Source organism: Ixodes scapularis, unplaced genomic scaffold (assembly GCF_016920785.2).
Source record: "Ixodes scapularis isolate PalLabHiFi unplaced genomic scaffold, ASM1692078v2 PGA_scaffold28__5_contigs__length_5199819, whole genome shotgun sequence".
Lineage (NCBI taxonomy): Eukaryota > Metazoa > Arthropoda > Arachnida > Ixodida > Ixodidae > Ixodes > Ixodes scapularis.
Window position 1 is genome coordinate 1,376,405 of NW_024609855.1, and position 22,114 is coordinate 1,398,518.

The window sequence follows — 22,114 nt, forward strand, 5'->3', positions numbered from 1 at the left end:
GACAAATGCCTCTGATCACGCTGCTGCCCCTGATCATTCCTACAGCTCAACAGTCAAGCTATTGGCACCTAAAATCATGGAAAAGGCCACACAGACAAGGGTCACGGTACATGAGAGCATACGTGAAAGCCAGTTTCTTTTTTTACTGGGCTAACAAAACCATGTTCCAGGGATATGTACCGCTGGCGACATCTCTTGCCAAAGCATCATTTGTAATGCCCGTGGAAGGCAAGAATATGCCAACGTTGATGCAGCTTCGCATGGGTTTGCTTCTTGTTGTCCTTGCATTTCATCTTCCTATGTCCAGCGCTTTGGTGAGCCAGATATTTTCGTCCTGGGTTCCACATCTCGCAGAGCTTTCCAGAAAGTATCTAATATTTTGGCTGTCAACTGAAACGATTTGGATGTCACTGCCAGATGTTTCTAAGGATTTGTCCCAAACTACATGCATAGCGAACTGCTTTGAGATTTTCTCAGACAGACCGCAAAACCTCTTGAGGAAAATCTTAAGCTTTTACAAAAGCCACAACACCATTAAGGTGATTAATGAAGTAGCACCTAACGGCTTTATTATTTTCATTTCGAAAGCCTCCGGTGGGCGTGCAAGTGACTGTTACATTACGGCAAACTCGGTTTTTTTTCTATAACCTTAATTATGAAAATGATGTTCTTGCCGACCGGGGCTTCACCATCGCTGGGTCCCACAAGAATCAATAGAGGGAGGCCGGATGACGTGTCCTGCAGGGTCAGCTGCAGGTCAAGAGTGTCTCTCGGCCATGTGCTTAAAGTTTGCCATAGGGAACACCAGGGTCGTGTCAAGTGACACGACAATATAGCGCGGTACGTCGCCATGCACCTCAACCAACTCAAGTGGAGCGTCCTCTGGAGCCACACTACAATGTCCAAGAAAACAGTGTTCTACTTACCAAAAAAAAAAATTTAAACTTGCATTGCCTTTTTTTACCAAAAGGAGGCAGCTGGCAGCACATGACGTCGCAGTGTCACGCAGATTGGCAAAGCTGTGGATACATGTCACGAGATCGATCCATCGAGTCGAGAGATTGATCTGTCAAATAAAGTGTTTCCGGATACTCGAGCATGTGCCTTCGTCATACCTAGCAAAGGTGATTTCTGCCCAATGCTCTGAATGTCAATGTGAAGAGAACCATCAAAGCGCAGGTAAACAGTAGGAGTAACTATGACTCTCTTGTGAGTGGGCTCAGCGCACGCGTGGATCACAGAGTGTAGCCCCCATAGGATTACCCTATTCGGCGTTTGTTTCGAGTTTGGACGCTCGGAGCACCTAGTTGCTCGGGGAGTTGGAGTGACCATAAAGTTTGGACTTGATTATGGATCACAGTAAAGCCTCCGACTTCCCACGGATGTGCAACTCCTCGTTGGCACCGCTGGAAACGGTCTTCTGAACACCGGCAAAGACATATCCCAAGCCATGGGTCTACGGGGAAACCCTCCCTACAGGTTTGAAAGCAGCTCGGCGAGTTTGGAAAACCGCGAATTGGAAAGCTACAGGTCAATGCCCGACGCTCTAGCCCTAAGCGTTGCAAGTCAGCCAAAAAGTCACGAGGGGGACCCGCAGCGGAGGCTCCTCCTGGTAGACCCCAATAGAATCTGTCTGAGGTGGCAATCCGGGAGCCTGCAGTGAAAACAGGAAAGAGCAGGCACAAAGCTAAGACCAAGCACATGGAAACCACAATGAAAATCAGTGATGTGCTCCTACGGTCTAGCACACACAGAAGGAATGAGGATGCACGACATGACGTGCAGTCCGCAGAGTCGAAACAGATCAGCGCGGGGCGAGCACTCCAGCAGGGGGAACTGTCGGTGGAGGTCGAGCGAGTGATCTGCCTCTCCTTGGGTAAGAAACACCCAGAGGAAGAGTTGGAGGACACCAAGGGTCCCCAGTGCAACAGACAGGCAAAGGCAACACAGTACTATGCCACTGCAGCACCCCTACGAGGACATGTCGGGGAAGGACTGTCCAAGGAGAGTCGGAACACTGTCACCCCTCTGTCGGGGACAGCCGGCCGACGGTGTGGGTATCGGAGACCGGGATGGGCCGACAATCCTTGCCACATAAAGCGGCAACAGTCTGGACGGCAGAACAACGAGGTGATGGTGGCCAAGAAAGTGCACAATCTGCAAATTCAGATGCATCAGCACTAGTCGCAGCCCTCCAGGATGATGAAGAGGCTCCTCTGGAAGAGAGCAGAAATGCCACCCAGACTCAGCAGTGTACAATCCCAAGTGCTACACCTTTCAAGTGCCCCGATTGTGAATGAGCATTCCCGACGAAGGCAGGCCGCATGCTACATTTCAAGGCACGCCACCCAGTGGAGGCCAATGTGGAGGTAGTCGTGGAGCGAGTAAAGCCCCAATGGGAAGCCAAAGAGTGATATCTTCCTGCAAAGCGAGAGGTAGAAAACCGAAGCGCGGGGTCCAGGTTCCTTAATGTGGACCGAGGCTACTCGTTTCCAGTGCGGATGCTGAGGTCCATCAAAGAACAAAGGAAGAAGGGCGAGTACAAACAGTTGGTGCTGCGCCTGACTCAGGAGGCAGCACTGGGTGGGGACGTGACAGACGCTGGGGAAAAAGAGGAAAACCCACGACCGACCGGAAACGCTCAAAGCGTTGATGGGGAGTCGGAAATCTTTGAACATCTAAAGAAGCTCATCCAGAAGCCATGCCCTCGAAAATTCCAGTCCGACACACTGTGGGACATTGCCAAACAGGCCTGTGAAGGGTAAGATGTTCGTCCGATCTCAATGACTACCTCCGGAACGTCTTCGTGTGTAACAAGGGGCCAGTCCATGGTGTGCGAGGGACCGTCAGGCAAAGGGGCCGACGAGTCACCGGAAAAGAAAGAGAAGGGAATATGCCAGGATGCAGGAACTCTTCCGGAAACGGCAGGGTGACTACGCTCGAGGTGTCTTGGATGGCACACCGGAAGTCCAGGTTGAGGACCCAACCCAGTTGCTTGCACAATAGGAGCAAGTCATGTGTCCACTCGGGCATGAGGCGACTGCTCCTGCTACTGCAGAAATGCAGGAGGGGGGACCCTCGGAGGCAATGGTAAAGCACTTCTATCCGGTGACATCACAGAGGGTGACATCACGAGTTCACCGCGCGACTGTTGATGACGGTTCCTAGCACCACGCTCGAGGTCATCACGAACCTGTTGGCTCTGATGAAACGCGTTACGACGTCACTGATAGGGGCACGCACAAACTTCATTTCGAAGAAGTCCCCAGCCAAGTGCTACTCGGACTTGCGCCCCATTACAGTCTCCAATGTGTTGTTGAGACTATCACAGGATTCTGGTGAAGAGACTGATCAGCAAACTGAATTTTGACTATAGGCAGCGAGCTTTCAACCATGTAGACGGGTGCGCTGAAAACGTCTTCCTGTTGGCCTCCGTTCTGGAGGGCGCCAAGCAATAGCTTGGGCCGCTGCACATGGAAAGCCTGGACTTGTCTAAGGCTTTTGAAAGGGTGACGACAGAAACGATGATCAAGATTGCTCGCAGAGTCAGACTCAATCAGGAGTTCCTCAGCTACCTACAGGATTTGTACAAAGACTACTGGACAACCCTGACACTGGAGGGTTCTTCCAAATTGGTACACCCCACAGTCGGCATAAGGCAGGGAGTCCCACTCTCCCCACTTCTCTTCAACCCCGTGTGGGACGAATTCCTAAAAACACTGGACCCTGGTATTGGGTACAGCCCAGACCAGCAGCGACTGGATGGGATGGCCTTTGCGGACGACCTAATTGTCTTCAAATCGACCCCTGAAGGTCTGCAGAGGCGATTAGACAGCCTGCACATATTTGTGGGTGCACGAGGACAGGCAATCAACATGGAGAAGTCATTCACCGTCTCAATAGTGCCTTCGGGTCATGAGAAGAGGACAAAGATGGTGACGACAGGCAACTTTTCTGTGTTGGGAATTCCCTAGCCCACGTGTGGAATAGGAGCCAGGTGGAGGTACCTCGGAGTGGAGTTCTCCCCAAACGGAAGGAGGGTCCCCGTGACAAAGAACGTGGCCAGCATGCTGGACAGGGTGGCAAAAACTCCTCCGAAACCCCAGCAAAGACTGGTGATTCTCCACTTCTACCTGATACCCCGACTCTACCACAGGCTGGTACTCGGCAAATGGAACAGAAAGCTCTTAAAAAGGTTCAATGTCCAAATCCAGGATGCGGTGCGCAAGTGGATGGCACTCCCGCATGACACGCCCCTTGGGTATTACGACGCACCAGTGAATGAGGGAGGGTTAGGCGTTGGATCCTTTAGCACCGCGATCCCCTGGGTTCAGGTGTGACGGCTCTCGGATGACCAAGTCAAGCAGCCTGATCTGCTGACAGGCCGTGGACACCCGCATGGTAAAAACGGCACTTGGGAAAGCGGAAAAGACTTGCGTGGTGAGGGGGAAACATCCTCAGTGATAAGCAGTGTCAAGAAGCACTGGAGTGCACTCCTAACCGCTAGCAATGACGGCCATGCCTTCCGTGAGGTGCGGCATGTGCCAGCAGCACAGCATTGGGTCCAGGAGGGCACCGGCTTACTCATGGGGAGATCCTTCATAGATGTCCACAAGTTGAGGATCAACGCCCTACCCGTTTGCACCCAGACAAAGAGAGGGCGTGGACAAGAATTGTCAAGGGGGCTGTCGTGCAACCGAGACGCTAAACCATGCGTTACAGAAATGCCACAGAACCCACACGGCTCGGATCAAGCGTCACAATGGCTTGGTCCAATTAATTGTGGACCGCCTGAGGAAGAAGGGGTGGATGGTGGATGTGGAGAAGAGGTTCACAGGATCCCAAACACTGATCCCAGACATCGTTGAGCAACGGGTCACAAAGGAGAACACTCCGTAGGAAAAAACGAAAAACGCAGTGATCGATGCTACAGTCATAACCTGTGGGTATCTGCTCCTAAAGGCCCACGAGAGTAAAGCGCCAAAGTATGACGTCCCCCAGGTGACTGCGAACTGTAAGGGAAACAGTACTCAGCACCCTCTTGTCACCAGCAAAACTCTCAACTTTTGAGGAGTTTGGTGCAAACAGAGCACATAGGACCTGCTGTCCTGCAGGGGGGCATTCACTGCTTCAGGATCCACCACGGGATGGCATCCATCACGTAATGGACTCTCTGGGAGTGGCTAAAGGCTGACGAGCAACAAGCGGTAGACCAGGAGTTAGAAGGGAACTCTGTGTCGGCACTTCATTTCCTGGAACAACCCTTGAGTGGATTCGCTCCATTCGGGAACTTCCGGGGAGGATTGAGGCCGACACCCTGGCCTACAAGACCTGCTGGGAAAGTTGGATTTCGGATCCAGGGGGCACCTCTGCCAGACTGACACGCCTAGAGAGGTATGCAGTTGGCCTTGATGGCTCTTTACGGGCTGTCGGTCGAATGTATGACAGAGGTTCCTCAGCCTAACATCTCAGAGTGACTATACGCTTGGGGGTATGGGCATCCACTCGACCCCACGGGCCAGCTAGCTGCAGGCGGATAAGACCATTAAAGATAAATGATCTCATAGCAAACTGCTTCCTATTGGCTGAAAGGATGCGGGGAATAACTGAGTAAATCTACATTGAAAATAGTGAGAAACCTAAAAAGAAGGTAGGGATAAGATGGTGAGGCTAGGGCTAGCCCCGCTATGATGAACTGATGAACCTCCTGCTGGTGAATTTGGCATGCACGAGACTTGTCCAAGCTCTATCTAATTATAGAGACTTGTCATGAGGACTGTGCGGCTCACGCCAGTTTTGGTGGTTAAAAAAAACCCAAACCCTGAGCGGAAAAATAAATAGCGATATGCTTTATTTAATTAGTGACGCGCATGAATGGATTAACGAGATTTCCACTGTCCCTATCAACTGACTCCACCACAAGGGGGCTACCGTATTGGATCGGCCAAAGAGTGAGCTCTGAAACTTTTTATACTATCGTTAGAATTTACACAAGCTAGAAGCGTCAAATTTAACATACTCGATCATAAACCATTTCCCGCGAGAAGGTATCAAAATTTCTTAGCAAAATTCCACCTAGAAAGTAATTTTTCAAGCGTTTTTCTGCCAACACTTCCCCGGCCAAATCTCCATAGGAATACATAGGAAACACATTAAATAAAAAAATAAAAACTGTTCGACCCTCGATAACCTAAGACTAATAGATCCTAGGTACTATTAAGTTTTACCTCTCACATAAATTTCACCGCACTACTGCGGTTAGTTTTTCTAAAACAACCTAAAAGAGTTTTGGCGGGAAAAGTTCCCGCAAAAAAGTTTAATTAGCAATAACTGAAGAAATGGCCCGTGAAACTTAAAAGTAACTTGAATTCGTAATCTAACCACCTCAAATAATTTGCACAAGAAAAATCAGCGCAATAACCTTATTAGTTTTAAGTCGCGAAGTGGAGCATTACGGGGAGAGGTTTTTTGCAGTAGCTTCCAAAAGGGTCCAATCTGCGCATGCCCGGATGTTGCCTAGGCGACGGAGAAGCGTCAGTCTTGGCTCTTCCCTTTTCTACACTCTCTCTTTCTCCATCTACTCCTCCGAAGGTTGTCCTAAGCCTCCAAAGCTTTTTCCGAAGCGCGCGCGGAATCAAGTCCGACCGTGCTTCTGGTTTCATCTCCTCATGCAAGCGGCCCTCGCGCTGCCGTGCCTTGCTATGGACTGCGCGGCAGTGTCGGCGAGATCTGAAGAAAGCGTACTGGCGAAGCACCTGCGCGGTTTGACAAAAAATGGTAGCACATGGACCGGCTACGTAGAGTCCAAGGAGACATTTGAAGAGTTTGGACAAGACCTTGCCACTGCCTATGTCTCTTTTCAGATACCAGTATTCAAGAACCATACTATTCAAAAAACTAAATCATAGGATTCTCAATGAAGGACATTATTACTCAGCTGACCGAAAAACCAAGAACAGCAATAGTTATCCACAATATATTCAACATCCTGCAACATGGTTGGCCCGAGTTGGATTGAGAAAATTTATTTAATGCCATGCATGGCTGGCTCTTGCTTTGAGGAATCTACAGCAGCAAAAAAAAAAAGAACTAACAAAAAACAACACACACAGCCATGCTTGAGAGGGGCTGACGGCCATTTGCGTTAAAAGGAACCAGCTCAGGCAGCAAGTGCAACAGCCGGAGACCTCGTTCCAGACTCAACCTACGGAGGAGTTTCGTAACTACGCTACACACAGATTTATCTAGGTGTTAACAACTATGAGGACGATGATCTTGATCCTCGCCACGGCCGCCCTAGCCATGGGCAAGCCGAATGGGACCCCAGATTGGGGAAAGATCGAGCTGCTGGGACAGCAGCTACAATCAGGAATCGCAAAAAAGAATGCCGACAAGACCAGGTATTACGCAGAGCTGATTATCAAGGAATTACCGACACAGGAGGTGACTTACTATGCAGGTTTAAGAACAGGCGAGGAGATATCGCTCACAGCAGGTGCGGCCAAAGCCATAATTGGCGAGGCCATGAATCTCAGAGTAAACCAGAGAGAGCGTGGCATCCCCGCTCTCAAGTTCAAAGCTAGCCGGGGCTGGGTGCAGAAATATATGAAGAGGGCCGGATTTTCCTTGCGAAGGCGGACCTCCGTGATGCAGAAGTTGCCCGAGGACTACGAAGAGAAACTAATCTCTTTTCAGAGATATGTTATCGGCCTGCGACGCGACCCCGACTTTCTACTCGGGCAGATGGGCAACGCCGACGAAACCCCGATTTTTTTTGACATGCCGTCGCCCCAGACCATTCACCAAAAAGGTGATCGCCAAGTGAGCCTGCGCACTACAGGCAACGAGAAGGCTAGGATCACCGTTATGTTAGCCTGCACCGCCGATGGGCGGAAGTTGCCCCCCTTCATCATCCTGAAGAGAAAGACCTTTGCGAAGAACGAGGTCTTCCCGCAGAACGTCCACATTCGTTGCCAGGAGAAGGGGTGGATGACGGAAGAGCTTTTTCTGAACTGGATTAAGTCGGTGTGGTGCCGAAGACCAGGGGCACTGCTCGCCCGGAGGTCAATGCTGGTCCTCGACGCGTTCCGCGGACATCTCACGGAGGGTGTGAAGAAGAAGCTGGTGGACGAACGCACGGAGCTGGTCGTCATCCCGGGGGGCATGACAAGCCAACTACAGCCGCTTGACGTTTGTCTTAACAAGCCCTTTAAGGCACACGTCAGACGGCTGTACAATGAATGGATGGCGTCTGACACTGTGGCCCTCACGCCGTCGGGACGTCTAAAGCGGGCGTCCCCGTCTATGCTCGCCCAGTGGGTGGTCGACGCATGGGCAGCGATCCCCGAAGCTATAGTTGCAGCATCGTTCCGCAAGTGCTGCATTTCCAATGCCCTTGACGGCACCGAAGACGCTGACCTCTTTGAGTGCGAAAGTGATAAGGATGATTCGGATGCTACCACTTCTGAAGACAACAGCTTCTAAGTTTGTCTTTCGTCTCGCTCCGAATAGGTAAATATCTTTGTGTGCAGATAGTTCAAATACTTGTGTCTGCTTCGCTGAAAGGTAAGGAATTTAATTGCCTTCTTTCGTTTCTTTCGCCTTATATTAGTGTGCAAACGTTTTTCTTTTTCTTTGGTCCTTCAACTGCCCCCTCGCCTTATAATCGTGACCGCCTTATATTCGAATAAATACGGTAAATTGAGTTTCAGCTCTGTCTTGCGCACATCTTGAGAAGCAATCTGAATGTATAAATAAAAACCAGTGCACAAAACTGGCACTATAGTACACATAGAAACTATCAGCCGTATTCATAAACGGGCCTCCACTCGAACCTCCACCTCGACTCAGTGGAGTGGAGGAAAGAAGCGCGCCTCCACTCGAGGAGCCATTGAGCTTCAGAGACGCGCCTCGGCGTTTCCTCGAGTGAGGAACTCTTCGAGAAACCCTCCTCCACTCGAGGCAACTCGAGGAGACGTGACAGGCTTCTGGTTACGAGGTTGTAGTAAAAAGTTAAGTTAAAAACATTACTATGACGTGAATTGTGAACATATTAGTTCATTTTATTGGAAGGAACACATTTTACTAGCATTGTATTGCGAGTTTGCAAGAGCTTTTCTTTGCAGCGCGAATTGTTTTATGCGTCGTAGCCGGTAACAGCCACAAGCGTTCTACAGTCTGGCAAAGCGGCGCGAGCGACTTCTGTTTTCCGCGCCTCGCCCAGCCTTCCGTCCTTGCTTCGCGCGCCTAAACAAAGGTTCGTATCTGTCCGACTGTCTTGCTTTTGACGTCTAACGATTACCTTCCACCCTTCTTTCTTCAGAGCAACCACAGTCCCACAGTGCCTTTTCCAACGATGCCGAAGGAATCTGCTAACGAAGGAAGGATTGTGTACACGAGGGAGGAGCGCAATCTCCTCCGAGCACTTGTCAAAAAATATTGGAAAGTTATAGAAGACAAAAGAACGAACAACTCCTTGAAAGAGGCTAAACTTGAAGCATGGAAAAAACTCTGCACGGAGTATAACTGCCAGCCGCATGTTTGTCCAAGGGACGTTAAACTAAAAAAGTGTTGGGATAACGCTAAATCCAGATGGAAAAAAGGTGACTCGGAGAAGCGCGACATCTACGCAACAGGTATGTTGTTCATTTCTACTTTCGGGAAAATAACGCAGTGCGTTTGCAGAATCATGACACTATGTGTCTACTTAAATAACACTGCAGTGGAATTTTCTGTGGCCACCTGCGACGTCCGCAGGAGAGTACTTCGTCGCTCTATCTGGTGCTTGTGCTGACATCGACAACCTGCGTTTGTGTGTTGTGCAACATTTAAGTGACCATTACACAGTGAGCATTCTGGTTGAGCCTAAGCACCCTAACCTGAGTTTCGACTGTCTGGAGCTGATTTCGAGAAGCAATCTGAATGTGTAAATAAAAACCGATGCACAAAACTGGCACCATAATACACATAGAAGGTACACCGAGGAGGGGTTTAGACCACCTGAATTAAGCCAAGCAACTAATCTTTTTAGATGCTTCTTTTTTTGTGCAAAATTGTTTTTTGCATGTTGCTGGTTTAATTGTATGTCATCTCATTTTTTAACTGTGACGATCTAGGAACAGCCTTTAAAGGGAGTATTTACCTGCGGCTTATGTGCAGGTTGCGTGGGGTCCGTTCTGGGCACATTGCCATCTTTGTAGCCTTCACAGCAGACGGTCGCACCAGGACCAGCCGCACTACGCCACAAATCTTTCTCCAATTTTGGTGACACCGGAATTTGCAGCGCCAGCATGGTGTCGTGCGGAATGGTCGGCTGCTGCACCAAGTTACAGTTAAAGAAAAAAGAGGAAAGCAAGCTTGCAAACTCCAGTTACTTTAAGATTCCGAGAGTCCGAACACACGAGTATGGGAAAGCACGGTCATTCAGTGCGAATGGCTTGCGCACATCGACCGGGTAGGCATCGACAAGCACCGATGTGTTCAACGCACTTCGTCCCGGGTAAGTGTCGGCACCATTTGCTTTAGTCGGACATCAGCAGGAAGACTTCCACAAAACGTTTCCCGTCACTGCTGCTCATTGCGACGTGTGTCGCATGTAGTTTCAACGGACCGAGCGACAGCGGATCTTGTCTTGAGCTTGGAAGGAATGAAAAAAAAGAGCCGTAGGGGAGTGCAGTGACAGTGTGACTCTTTTTTGCCTGAGCAATGGTAACTAGAGAGCGACAGAAATAAACTCGGGAGCGGAGATTTCTTTCAATGGCGGTTTTCTGATGCTTCTGTGATAAGCTCACATTCAAGTTTCTTAGGCATGTTTTATTGTGATTGACTAGCAACTAGCTCTAAAGTATGAACCAGATATAAGTAATTCTTCCAGACGAAGCGACGCCACAGGACCCGCTATCACTCGGTCTGTTGAAACAAGCAAGCGACGCACGTCGCAATGAGCAGCAGCGACGGGCGATGGGCGAAGCTTTGTGGAAATCTTGCCGCTAATGTCCGACGAAAGCAAACGGTGCCAACGCTCACCCGAGACGAAGTACTTTGAACACACTTGACACTTGTCTTCGTCAAGAACATTCCGGTTGATTCACACAAGACATTTGCGTTGCCTTCTCACGGAGAGTGACCGTGCTTTCTCGCACTCGTGTGTTCAGGCTCTCGGAATCTTGAAAAAACGGGAGTCCGCAGGCTTGCTCTCCTCTTTTTTGTTGTTCAACTGCGACTTTGTGCAGCAGTCGACCATCATGCAAGACACCATACTGGCACTGCAAATTCTTGCAGTGCCAGTATGGTGTCCTGCGTAGGCGTCCGTCAACTAATTGACGGACGCCAACGCAGTTTAGGCGTCCGTCAATTAGTTGGTTGTAACCATCTTGCACTGAGCATGTGCCAGCACAAGTACACAAAGAAAAAAAAACATTCTGCCGAACTGGGTTTTAAACCTGCAACCCTTGAATTATGAGGCGGGCATTGTACCCTTACACCATGGGGCCTTTTTTTTTCTTTATTGCAAAAACAAAACGCAAAAAGTTCAATAAAACCTCTCATATCAAGAAGAGGTTCACAAAGGCCACGCCGGTCGGGCTTCGACTCGCAACTTGAAAGAAATGTGTACTTCTTTCGTGCTATGCCATCCTAGTTTACCTGATTCAGCTGGTTCAAGACACGAAACCTTAAATAAACAAAGACACTGCCACAGAAATCTTGCAATATATCGCAAAAGTAACAATCACAGCTTTCCAACAAGAGATCAAGCTTGCCTCTCTTAAAACACAAATTGTGCCTCTCTTAAAACACAGGTGGCTAATTTGATATCTGCAGCCCTTTCGGCTGGAAATCCTACCGTGCCTATCTGGGGACATCTAGTTGAACAGAAGAATGAACCGGCTTGAGAAGATGAGTTTGTTTGTTCTCAAAATAGCGTATACTACTATGCCTGAACTAACCGTATTGAAACACAAAATTCTATTATAACTAGTGGGACTATCACGGCAAGGTATCATTCCATCTTCTTACCCTTTGGAACGCTTGAAGTGCAGAAGGCACATGCATTCAAAACGTGCACGTGACAGTTCCGCCCTCTGTGTGCCTTCTCCGACTTCAATGTTCTCGCAATACTAAAGAGTAGCCAACAGCTTCCAACAAGAGGAAGGCAGGCTAAATAGTTCCACGAAATGAAGGGAAAGGTTGGTCTGAAGAGGAGTGGTGATGCTGAGGAACGCAGAAGTATTCATATCTTATGCCAGTAGAAAAAAACTAAAAACCACTTTACTTGCAGAACAGAACGGCATCTAAAGATTATACACCACTAAACTATCTGCCATTGATTGTAACGACAAGTTTCTGTACTGCAGCTTTGAAAGGCACGGCTTTCACAGCAGAGCTGCGGCTACTCCACGCTTACTCACCACAGAATCTGGCAAGGTATGACTGGTGCTGCACACAGGAACCCTGGAAATCTATACACCTCATTTTGACACCACAAGAAAAAAGGAAGTTTTGAGCATTGTTCATACGCCGCGCAGAGATTGGTCATACGCCACGATAAGGTATCAAATATTGAATCTAAGGTGCACCTACATACCGTGGAATACCGCGCATCTGCCCACTCCGCACTAAGCACCCATTTCCAAATTTTTAAGATCTGAGAAAATAAGCACAGTACATCCATATGTAAAATTGATGACCGGACAAGCGCCCATCCCCCATTTTTTTGCGATTATCTCCAAATTTTTAGTGACTGCTTGCTCGGAATTCTGCGGTATATCTTAATTCTCAACGTCCGCTGCGATTGTTCGCAGCAGACGTCGTCCTGGTCCCTTGGTCCCGCTGTGCAGGATAGGGCCTCAGGAAGACAAGTGGGGGACGATTTACCTTGGGATGTAACTTTCACCTCCCATTACTTAAACAATTGTAGCCATCCTTTGTGTGTGCATTCTAAAAATAAACATTTCATCCTTCTTCATGTTTCATCCCGCCTCCAATAATTTCGTAGACCATGCCGGGTGAAAGCGACACTCGAGGAAATGCTGACAAATGGCAGTCTAAATCAGAATGATACTGAAATCTGTGACCACTCTGAAACGCTATTTGACACATACTCCACTAATGTCAAGAACTTTTCGGAAGTGGAGAACAAACAAAGCTCCTTAAAGAACACATGCAAAGGAAAAAAAACTTTTTTTTTAAACAGCCGGGTTGGGAAAAGGAAGTCATAAAACAAATTTACAACGAAAAAAAAAACTTTCTAGAGCTATATTTACGGCGCTATACAAATTTGTTGTTCGCACCCACGGGTGCCGCAGAAAAGTAGCTTATATTTATCATGCGACTGGCCCCTATTTATCACATGCTGCTGCGCTCTTTCGGAAGCTTCCTTTGGCCTCCAAAAGTAAGTTATTCATCTTTGTTCAAAGTATAACACAAAACAAAGATTAATAAGTAACATTTAGAGCCCAAAGGAAGCTCCTGAAAAAGCACAAGCAGACGGGATAGACCTGTGCGCCGGTCAGATGACGGCGGTGGCGCCCCGAAGCAGACGCACTTGCGCGGCGACGGCAGCATGGAAAACCGCGTCGAAGCGGTGGCGCATAACCTCTCAGCGTGCGGCGGTGGCGACGCAGCGCGGCGGCGCACAGGTCTACCATGTGACCAGCAGCGGCTCCCGCGGGCGACAACTACAAATTTGTTTCGTGCTGTAAATATAGCTCTAAAAATTTTCTTCTTTCTAAATTTGTTTTATAAGATACTTTTTCCATCTAAGCTGTTTAAAAAAATATATTTTTTTTACTTTGCATGTGTTTTTTAAGGGACACTGATACGGAATTTATGCTCACCGGGGTTTTTAGTTGTACATGACGTACCTCTCAATACCGCCTGCCTTGTTCCGTGTTTGCTTGTGCAATGTTCTTCAGACACTACAGCAATATCGCCCTTCTTGGTTTTGAAGTGGCCTCCCCTGCTTGTGTTGTTACATTGTGTACAACAGCATGGAGATGTTTTTCGGCTGCCACCAAGATAACACTGCCACGAGAAAGGCCATTGTTTGCGTGTTTTAAATAAGTTTGCGAAGCACTGTAGCATTCATTGATAGCCTAAGTCCTAACACTACTGCTTTTACAGGAGACACAGACCGACAACCTTGGAGCCTACAGTCAGAGCTTCCCTGAGTACACATACTCCCATAAGACGGGGAGGGCTACACACCGATAGCACACGGAGAGGTCTAAGGCGCTAAGGTGCAGCACAAACTACAAGTTTTTTCAAGGCCCTGAAGTCCCAACAAAAGGACAAGCTTTTTTGGAGGATACAAAAATATCTGGCATTGTGAGGATGCTTTCCACGACATGTGCAATGTGAGCATGCGACTGTTTGCTCTGCTTTTGCGCATGTTGCCCTTTCTTCCCGAGCGCAGCTGCAGCATGTCTTTTCCAAACAGGTTGCTGTTGCTTCTTGTTAAACTGAAACTGGAACTCAGGTACACTGCACTTGGCGTCCTGTTTGACGTACACAGGACGACTGAGTCACACCACTTTCAGGCAGTGTTGACCACCCTGACTGAGACGACACATAACTGGATTTTTCGGCCTCTGTCAAGCATTATTAGAGCAACCTTGTTGGAGTGCTTGAAGGCAAACCATTCTGGGTGAAGGATGATAATTGGCTGCACTGAAGTCAGGACGGAGGAACAGAGTAGTGTAGGCCAGCAGTGTGTACCCTACTCAAGCTATAAAAGTGGGTACACGCAGAAGTTTTTGGTTGCGATTACAACCAACAGGGTGATTTGCTTTCTTTCAAAGGCCTACACAAGCCGCTGTTCAGACATCCATGTAACAGTGGACTCTGGCTTCCTAAGTGTGGTATAGACCGTTTTACTGAAAGAGGGCGAGAGAGAAAAGGGGAAAGGGCTACCGGCGCTTTCCCCCTTTCTGATTGTGTAGAAAGAGTGAAAGTCCCGGATGAGAGGCTTGGCCGGTGTTGGGTGCCCGCAGTACCCCAACTTCGTTCGCACTTCCTTTTCTGTTTTAAACTCGCAAACTTAATTATAGCTACGGGCTTCGATGCCCGTAGCTATAATCCCCCGGTCATCGGGACACCATTGCTCGGTCATAGGGTGCACGAATAAAAACAGAAAGCATCGAATACTGTCCGAGGACTTATGTAGCTTGCGAGGAATCCAGCAAGGCGAGAGCGGCTGCAATGTCTTGCAATGCAATGTCGGGATCATGTAGAAAGCTCCATCGCTTTCCATATGACCCCGGTTTCAGGCGGCAGTGGATTGCGTCCGTAAACCGAAAAGGCGTTTCCTCAACGCCAACCTCTCGACTGTGCTCGGAACATTTTGTGAATGGAGCGCGCACCGAACGCTGTACCGCCGATGAACATGGGGTACGCTCGCAAGGTGCGTGCGAGTTTTCTCGTGATAACTGCTGTTTGAGCTTCAGAAATTTTGTAACTGAATATATCTTAATATTGATAATTTTCAGTGGTGACTGACTCGATTTTATCATCTACAATACTTACTTGAAGGCTCGTTTCCGCCGCTGGGTGAGGCTGGAAATTTTTGAAATGGTAGTTCTATCGGTTTTCTTGAATCGCGATCTCCTGCGTGATACCAGAGAGCCAGCAAAAGAGCTCCTTGGAGTGGCGCTGGTTTGTTGTTTCCTTCGATTGGGCGATTTGAAACACCGGACAGTCGCTGCAGGGTACGTCTCGTGTGTTGCGATCTGCGTTTTCGAGCCCAGTGTGCAAGTTTCTTTGTTCGAGTCATGGCATCCGTCAGTGCGGCGACGGGGGGAACAGCGGCAGCGAACGTGCCAGCGATAGAAATTGGAGGTGAGTACTCAAAATATTGCATCACATAGTAAAATTATTCGTGGCTGCTTTGATACTTACTGCGGTTACATATAAGTACATCTAGAACGTCCTCGTCGTTCATCCACAAGGAAATATAAGAACACGAACACGAAGATAAGAGCAGCGCAGCAAAATGATCAGTAGCAGCTCCGGGTGTTTACAAAAGTTAATTGAGGTTCCCGTTTCGTGTATTGCTTGTTGATTACTAAAAATGGCTACGTTGAAATAGGCTCATTGCAAGGAAAAATTGATAAATGGTTCACCATTTCCAGTCATGCGGAAAGCGATGGAGCTTAAAAAAACATTACAGCCGCACTCGCCTTGCCGGATTCCATGCAAGCTAGTATAGGTCCTCGGACAGTATTCGACGCTTTCTGTCGTTATTCGTGCACCTTATCACCCAGCAATGGTGTCCCGATGACCGGGGGACTGTTGCCATTGAAGACCATGGCTCTAATTAAGTTTGGGAGTTTGAAACAAAGAAGAAAGCTCGAAAAAAGTTGGGGCGCTGCAGACATCCAACACCGGCCAAGCCTCCTCATCCGGGACTTTCACTCTTTCTACACAATCAGAAAGGAGGAAAGCGCCGGTAGCCCTTTCCCCTTTCCTCTCTCGCTCTCGAAATGGCGCTACCCACGATAAAACGGTCTATAGCTCAGGGATGTGATCCTAGCAGACAAGGGGTCTTCAGGCATCAGGGAAAGTCTGAAGGACACTGATGCAGTACTGGTGATGCCCCCTTTTCTTTCTGGGAATGGGCGATTCAGTGGACAAGAAGCGCGGGATACGTACAACATCGCACAGGTGCGCATTCATGTTCAGCAAATGATCCAAAGGATCAAGATTTACAACATCCTGAAAATGACAGTGCCCCTAACTCTAATTCCATTGATGGATAATGTGTTCCATATGTGTTGACCTTGCAAACTTGCAGCCTGCAATCATCAAGCCACAGGACTGAACTTAACATGTAGGCCATTCCACTGAGCATAGGTTTTCAAACTGCAGTCCTAGGGACCTGGGGATTTTTCAGTGTACCCTCAGAGCTTCTCTGCGCTCTCCAACTTCCTCAATTGTCCCTACCACTGAGTAAAATATTTTTCACTACAAGTACTATTTCAGCAGATCCAAGCCATTTACTGATGGATTAACTATGCACCAAACATTCCCTAGTATATGCAGTGTTTCTTTATGGCCACAATCAGGGTATCTAGAAAATTTTTTTTTTAAAATTCCCTGACTATCTTAATCAAACTACCTGACTCCTCCGGTTAAAGGACTACTTTTTGGGTGATGTTATCCAGCATTACCATGCTGATGCACAATTGTAAAGTTTCGTAACACAGTGCCATACCCCTTTAACTGGCCGTTTTCGCTGATTTAGCCAATTTTTTGATGATTCTCCTGACAATTCACCAGTATTTCCAGACAGTGAAAAATTCTGACATTTCCAGGTCTTTCAGTCGGTCCAGATTGGTTTGCCAGAGTATCACTCGGGAGAGATCGGGCTTTCCTGGGACTGAAAAGTTTGAGAACACTTGCCATGGAGTGGTCACAACATAAAAAAAAAAAAGAAAGATGTTTACAATTCTCTGTAATGCAAAATTAGAGCGCAGCTCTTGAGGTGGAGGGGAGGGTACGGATGGGAGGCTATGCCTCTTCTCCCCCCTCCTCCTTTCCTTCTCCCTTCCCATTTAGCAGAAAATTTTCATTAAATTTCCCGACAAATTTAGCAGGAAATTTGCCTGCTAAACTGAATAAGTTAAGTCTCCTTGCTAAATTTAGCGGGGAAATTGACGTCGCGTAACCTCAGTAGCAATTCAGTTTCCCCGCTAGATTTAGTGGTGAAACTGACGTCCCAAAAAGCCAACGCTGCTCAAACTGGAAACGGGCACCTAAGAGCAGCGCTCTAAAATATAAAGTACACTGTGCGATACAACCAGCACAAGCATGACACCAGCACTTAACTAACTCAGACAGGGTATAGATGGGTGTTGAATTATTTTTTCGTACAATTATTTTATTAGGTGCGATGTGTCCAATGTGTGGTCCTGTCAGTCTTCGAGCCTGGGGAGTGCCTTTGCTGCAGAAAAATTGGCAGCAAACTTTTCGACCTACAGTCGACCGGCTGCGTTACTACAAAAAAAGGGTTCCCCCTTGTCTGCCTGAACATGACGATGTTAACACTATTGTACTTCGAGCTCCACGAAAGGAAGCTGCCTATGCTCAAGGAGGTCCAGAAGTCTATGTTGTTAGGGAGTGGATATTCTGCCGGCAGCCGGCACAATTCGGGAAAAAAGTTGCCAGCAGTTGTCGCCTTGTAAAAGATGAATTGAAAGATGTTGGACGGCAGTTACGAGGTCGAGGCAACATGAGGTGTCAGGATCCTCCTTAAGGAAGGGCTCCGCAAAGAGGAGCTCCTGCATCACCGGCGCAGTCGCTGGATACCCCGTGCTCGTCTCCGTGCCCGGCTGACAACCCATCTCCGCTGCAACCAGTTTGGGCACATGCAAAGGCAGTGCAAGGCTCCCTGGTGCCGAGGCGGATTGCGTCCAGATGTACGCCACCAAGACCAGGCACTAACCGGAGAGGGGTCAACAGAACAAACTGCTCGACGACAGTGACATGCTGGAAAACGAAGCCAGCATGGTGACAGCGGCTCAATCAATACTGAAACCCCTCACCCTGTCCAACAATGAGGATGCAGTGGACACCAAGACCAGCCACATCCCCCCAAGGTCGAAGAACAGACCAGCGTACTGATAATGAAGGCCACTACGGCGATGCCAACGGCAGAGCCAGCACTTCTGACCCTTCTGCTTCTGCTTTTGACCCTTCTGACCACCTGCCGTTTCGGTCAGTGGGTACCCTGCATGAGCCTCATGCAGGTGTTCTTTCCAAGGAAACCAAAGCAATGCTACAGAGTATCCGGAGTGAGAAGAACAAGGACCTGCTGCCACTTTGCCAGTGCTGTGTCCTGTAGAAGTGGGTCGTTCATTCCTGGAGAGTGAGTGACTAAGCCTGTTCCAAGGTTTCCCCATCTCCTCGTAATGGGTGAGAGTTCCCTTGGAACTCTGCGTTTCCTTTGTTTTTTTTTTTTTTTGTTCGATAGTGGTGAATTGTTGCCTTTGTCTCTGTAATATCCTAATCTTTTTTGTTTGTCGTTTGCCGCGACTTTTGCTCTTTGTTTTCGTGTGCTCTGTTGGAACATGCTAAAATGTCGCTAATCAAGATAGCTACTTTTAACTGCATAAGCGTAGCAGCGAGCAAGAGGAAAACATTCTTAATGAACCTCTTGCGTGAGGAGTGAGCTGACAATCTTTTTCCAAGAGACAAAAATATGCTCTCCAGAAAAGCCGAAGATATTCATGAAGTTTTTTGGCCACATTTTCTGGTGCACCCATACGCTAACTGCGAATCACGCCAGCGGCACTGCCCTCCTTATAAGGAAGGACACCGGCATCCGGATGATTGACCCCCGGTTGTGTGCCGACGGACGCTTTGCGTTCGTTGACCGTATCGTCAGCAACCGGCTGACAAGGCTCATCTCCGTCTACGCACCAAACAACCCGGTGGAGCGCAAGGATTTCTTCCTTGGGCTGCATTCTCTCCTTTTCACTCCGGCAGCGCTCGTGGTTAGAGGGGACTTTAACTGCATCCTCAATGGCTCTGACAGGGTGCAAGGATCGGCGGCCCCTAGAGCTGATGCGGGGGCGGCTGCGCTGCAAGACGCTATGCGTGACTTTAGCCTCGTGGTTGTGATAAAGATGCTTGACACCTTTTCTCCGCAGTTCACGAGGTGGAGGGGAATGCCACAGGCGAGGCTAAGCCGTGACTACGTCACCGGAGAGCTGTCCGAGGAGGTTGCGACATACGACGCCAAGATTGTGCCCTTTTCCGATCATGGCTTCGTCTCCACTGTGATGAAGTTCAGCGGAATCAAAGGTGAGCAAGCACGCCACAATGCACCAAGGAAGATGAACGCCGGCCTTCTGGATAGCGAAGAGTTCATTGAGGAGACGCAGCGTGCCCTCCAATACCTGGCGAAGGGCAATGCAGACACTGTCTCGTGAGAGGAGCTCAAGACCCAGCAATCAACAGCCACGGTGTGGAGACCGACCATACGAAAAAAACTACAACTTCCGGTGTCCGCAGTGGCGTACCAACTTGTTTTTCAGTGAAGAGGCAAACCAAACCTCCCCCTCCCCTTCCCTTTCCCCCCCCCCCCCCCTCCGGGCCGGGGGTCGGTGCCCTTGGGTATCCCTTGTGTACCGCCGGCCAGTGTTTGCCCTGCCCGGCGGTGGCTGTTTCAGGGGGGGGGGGGGCAAAACACATGCCTTGTTTTCCCACTCTGAGAACTGGGGGGGCAAGCACCCCCCTTGCCCCCTTGGTTGGCACGCCCATGGGTGTCCGACAAGCTCCTGATTGTTTTTATTTGAAGGCAAAAGACCAGTTGGAGTCTGCTCCGATCTTCGTGTTGATGGTGGTTCGCAGGCGATTCGTCTGGTAAAAGCGCATGACTTTCTCCTGCGGCGTCGCGCAGACAAAGTAGGCCACGAGCATGTCCGCCACCTTGTTCTTCTCTTCGACCATGCTGTACTGCGACAGGGACACCAGTGCGCTCAGCAGTTCGTACAGAAAGTTCAGGATCAGCTCCTGCAACTTGCCGCCCGCAACGTCGGTGGCGAACGCGATGTCTGTGGCGATGCTTTGCAGCTTGGTGCTCTTGAACACGCGGTACGGCCTAACGCACCTGTAAAGCATCTCCTTGAGTTGGGCGACGTCCCAGAGGATGTGCTCGTTCGTGACGACTGGCGTATGTTCCTCGAAGATGCGCGTGTCGATCATCCAGTTGTAAAAGTTTGGCATGGCCACCAACATGTAGCCGTCGTGCTTCGATTCGCTCACCGACATGGCCTCGTTGAGTGCGTCCTGGTGTTTCACATTGAAATAGCTGCACCACAACTCGACGCACGCCTGAACGATTTCGCTGCAGCCCGGCTGTGGGTGGTGGCATGCTTGGCCTTGGTCGATGTGGCGGAGCCGCTCGACGACGTAGTTTTTGGCGTTCTGCGGGGCGGCGACGGTCGGGTTGGGCGCCTTGAGCTCGCGTTCGGGTGCCGAACACTCTCCGACGATTCGTCGCGCGATGAGATGTTCCGTCTCGTAGCGGGTCATGGTGCTCTGGTGACGTCGACGGGGGGTCCCCGACTCTTTATAGCATCGTAGACGCCACCTATTGCCGTCGATAATGGAATGAATAAAGATGGGCGACGTCTGGCTGCATCACATTCTTCGAAACGCCTTTGGAAAGGGCAAATAGGTTGCGTGTGCCATCAACAAGACAGAAACCGAATCGAAGGCGAAGCCGCTGTTGCCCAGTCAGCGGTTCGTGTTTGTGCCCATTGACAAGGCCGGCGCAATATCGGCATTTTGGGACGTGACGTTTCTGGAGGCCATGGAGTTGGAGTTGGAAATTCGCCTTCGATCTAAATAACCGCCTGGTGGAGCACATCAATTTATTTTTTTGCAAACAAAATTCCGCAAGTACTCGATCCGTCCCTGTTCGTCTTGCCCACCACCATGTTTACGCGCTACCCGATAATAGGTTCAGTGCACGCCATCATCTGGATCGTGCCTAGCGTACTGCTGGCAACGTGCATACTACAATACGCGGGCAGCAATGGCGCTCCAGCATAGTCAGACGTACATTCCGACGTACAATACGTCACCCCCGAGTAGCGCGTCGGACCTTGAAATCGTCACCACGCTGATATTCACCTTCCTGCTGGTGTTGGCATGCACCCTTTGCTTGTTCATGCACTGCCCGATAGTGACGTGCTTGATAAACTATGTGGATGGCGCGACATCTGAACCAAATAACCAACTGGCGAAACCGCGTCCATATATTTTTGCGAAGCATTCGTAATGGCGCTCAAGTATCGTTCGGTCTGCAATCTGACTTACGATATATTGCTCAAAAAGTACTTCAATAACGTGCTCGGACAGAACAACCTAAATGCGGAATTCCGTGACCGCATATCGAACGTCGAGGCCGCCACGACCGTCGTCATGGTGATATTCGCCCTCTTGCTGATATTGTCACGGGTGGTGACTAAAAACAATAAATAAACAGGAAGAAATATATGTTTAATGTGGCGAACTTGTGCCAAAAATAAAAGGGTACAAAAGATAATAACAGAGCGTCGCGGGCGTCGAAGTCGGCGTAGCAGCAGAGTCTAACGCTGGGGCGAAACTG

General features: G+C 49.1%; 2 pseudogenes; both read left to right on the top strand.

The window, feature by feature from the left end:
- Positions 1-215: 215 nt before the first annotated feature.
- On the top strand, positions 216-717 carry LOC120841806 (annotated as a pseudogene).
- Positions 718-12,173: 11,456 nt separating this feature from the next.
- Positions 12,174-16,816, top strand: LOC120841805 (annotated as a pseudogene).
- The last annotated feature ends 5,298 nt before the right edge of the window (positions 16,817-22,114 follow it).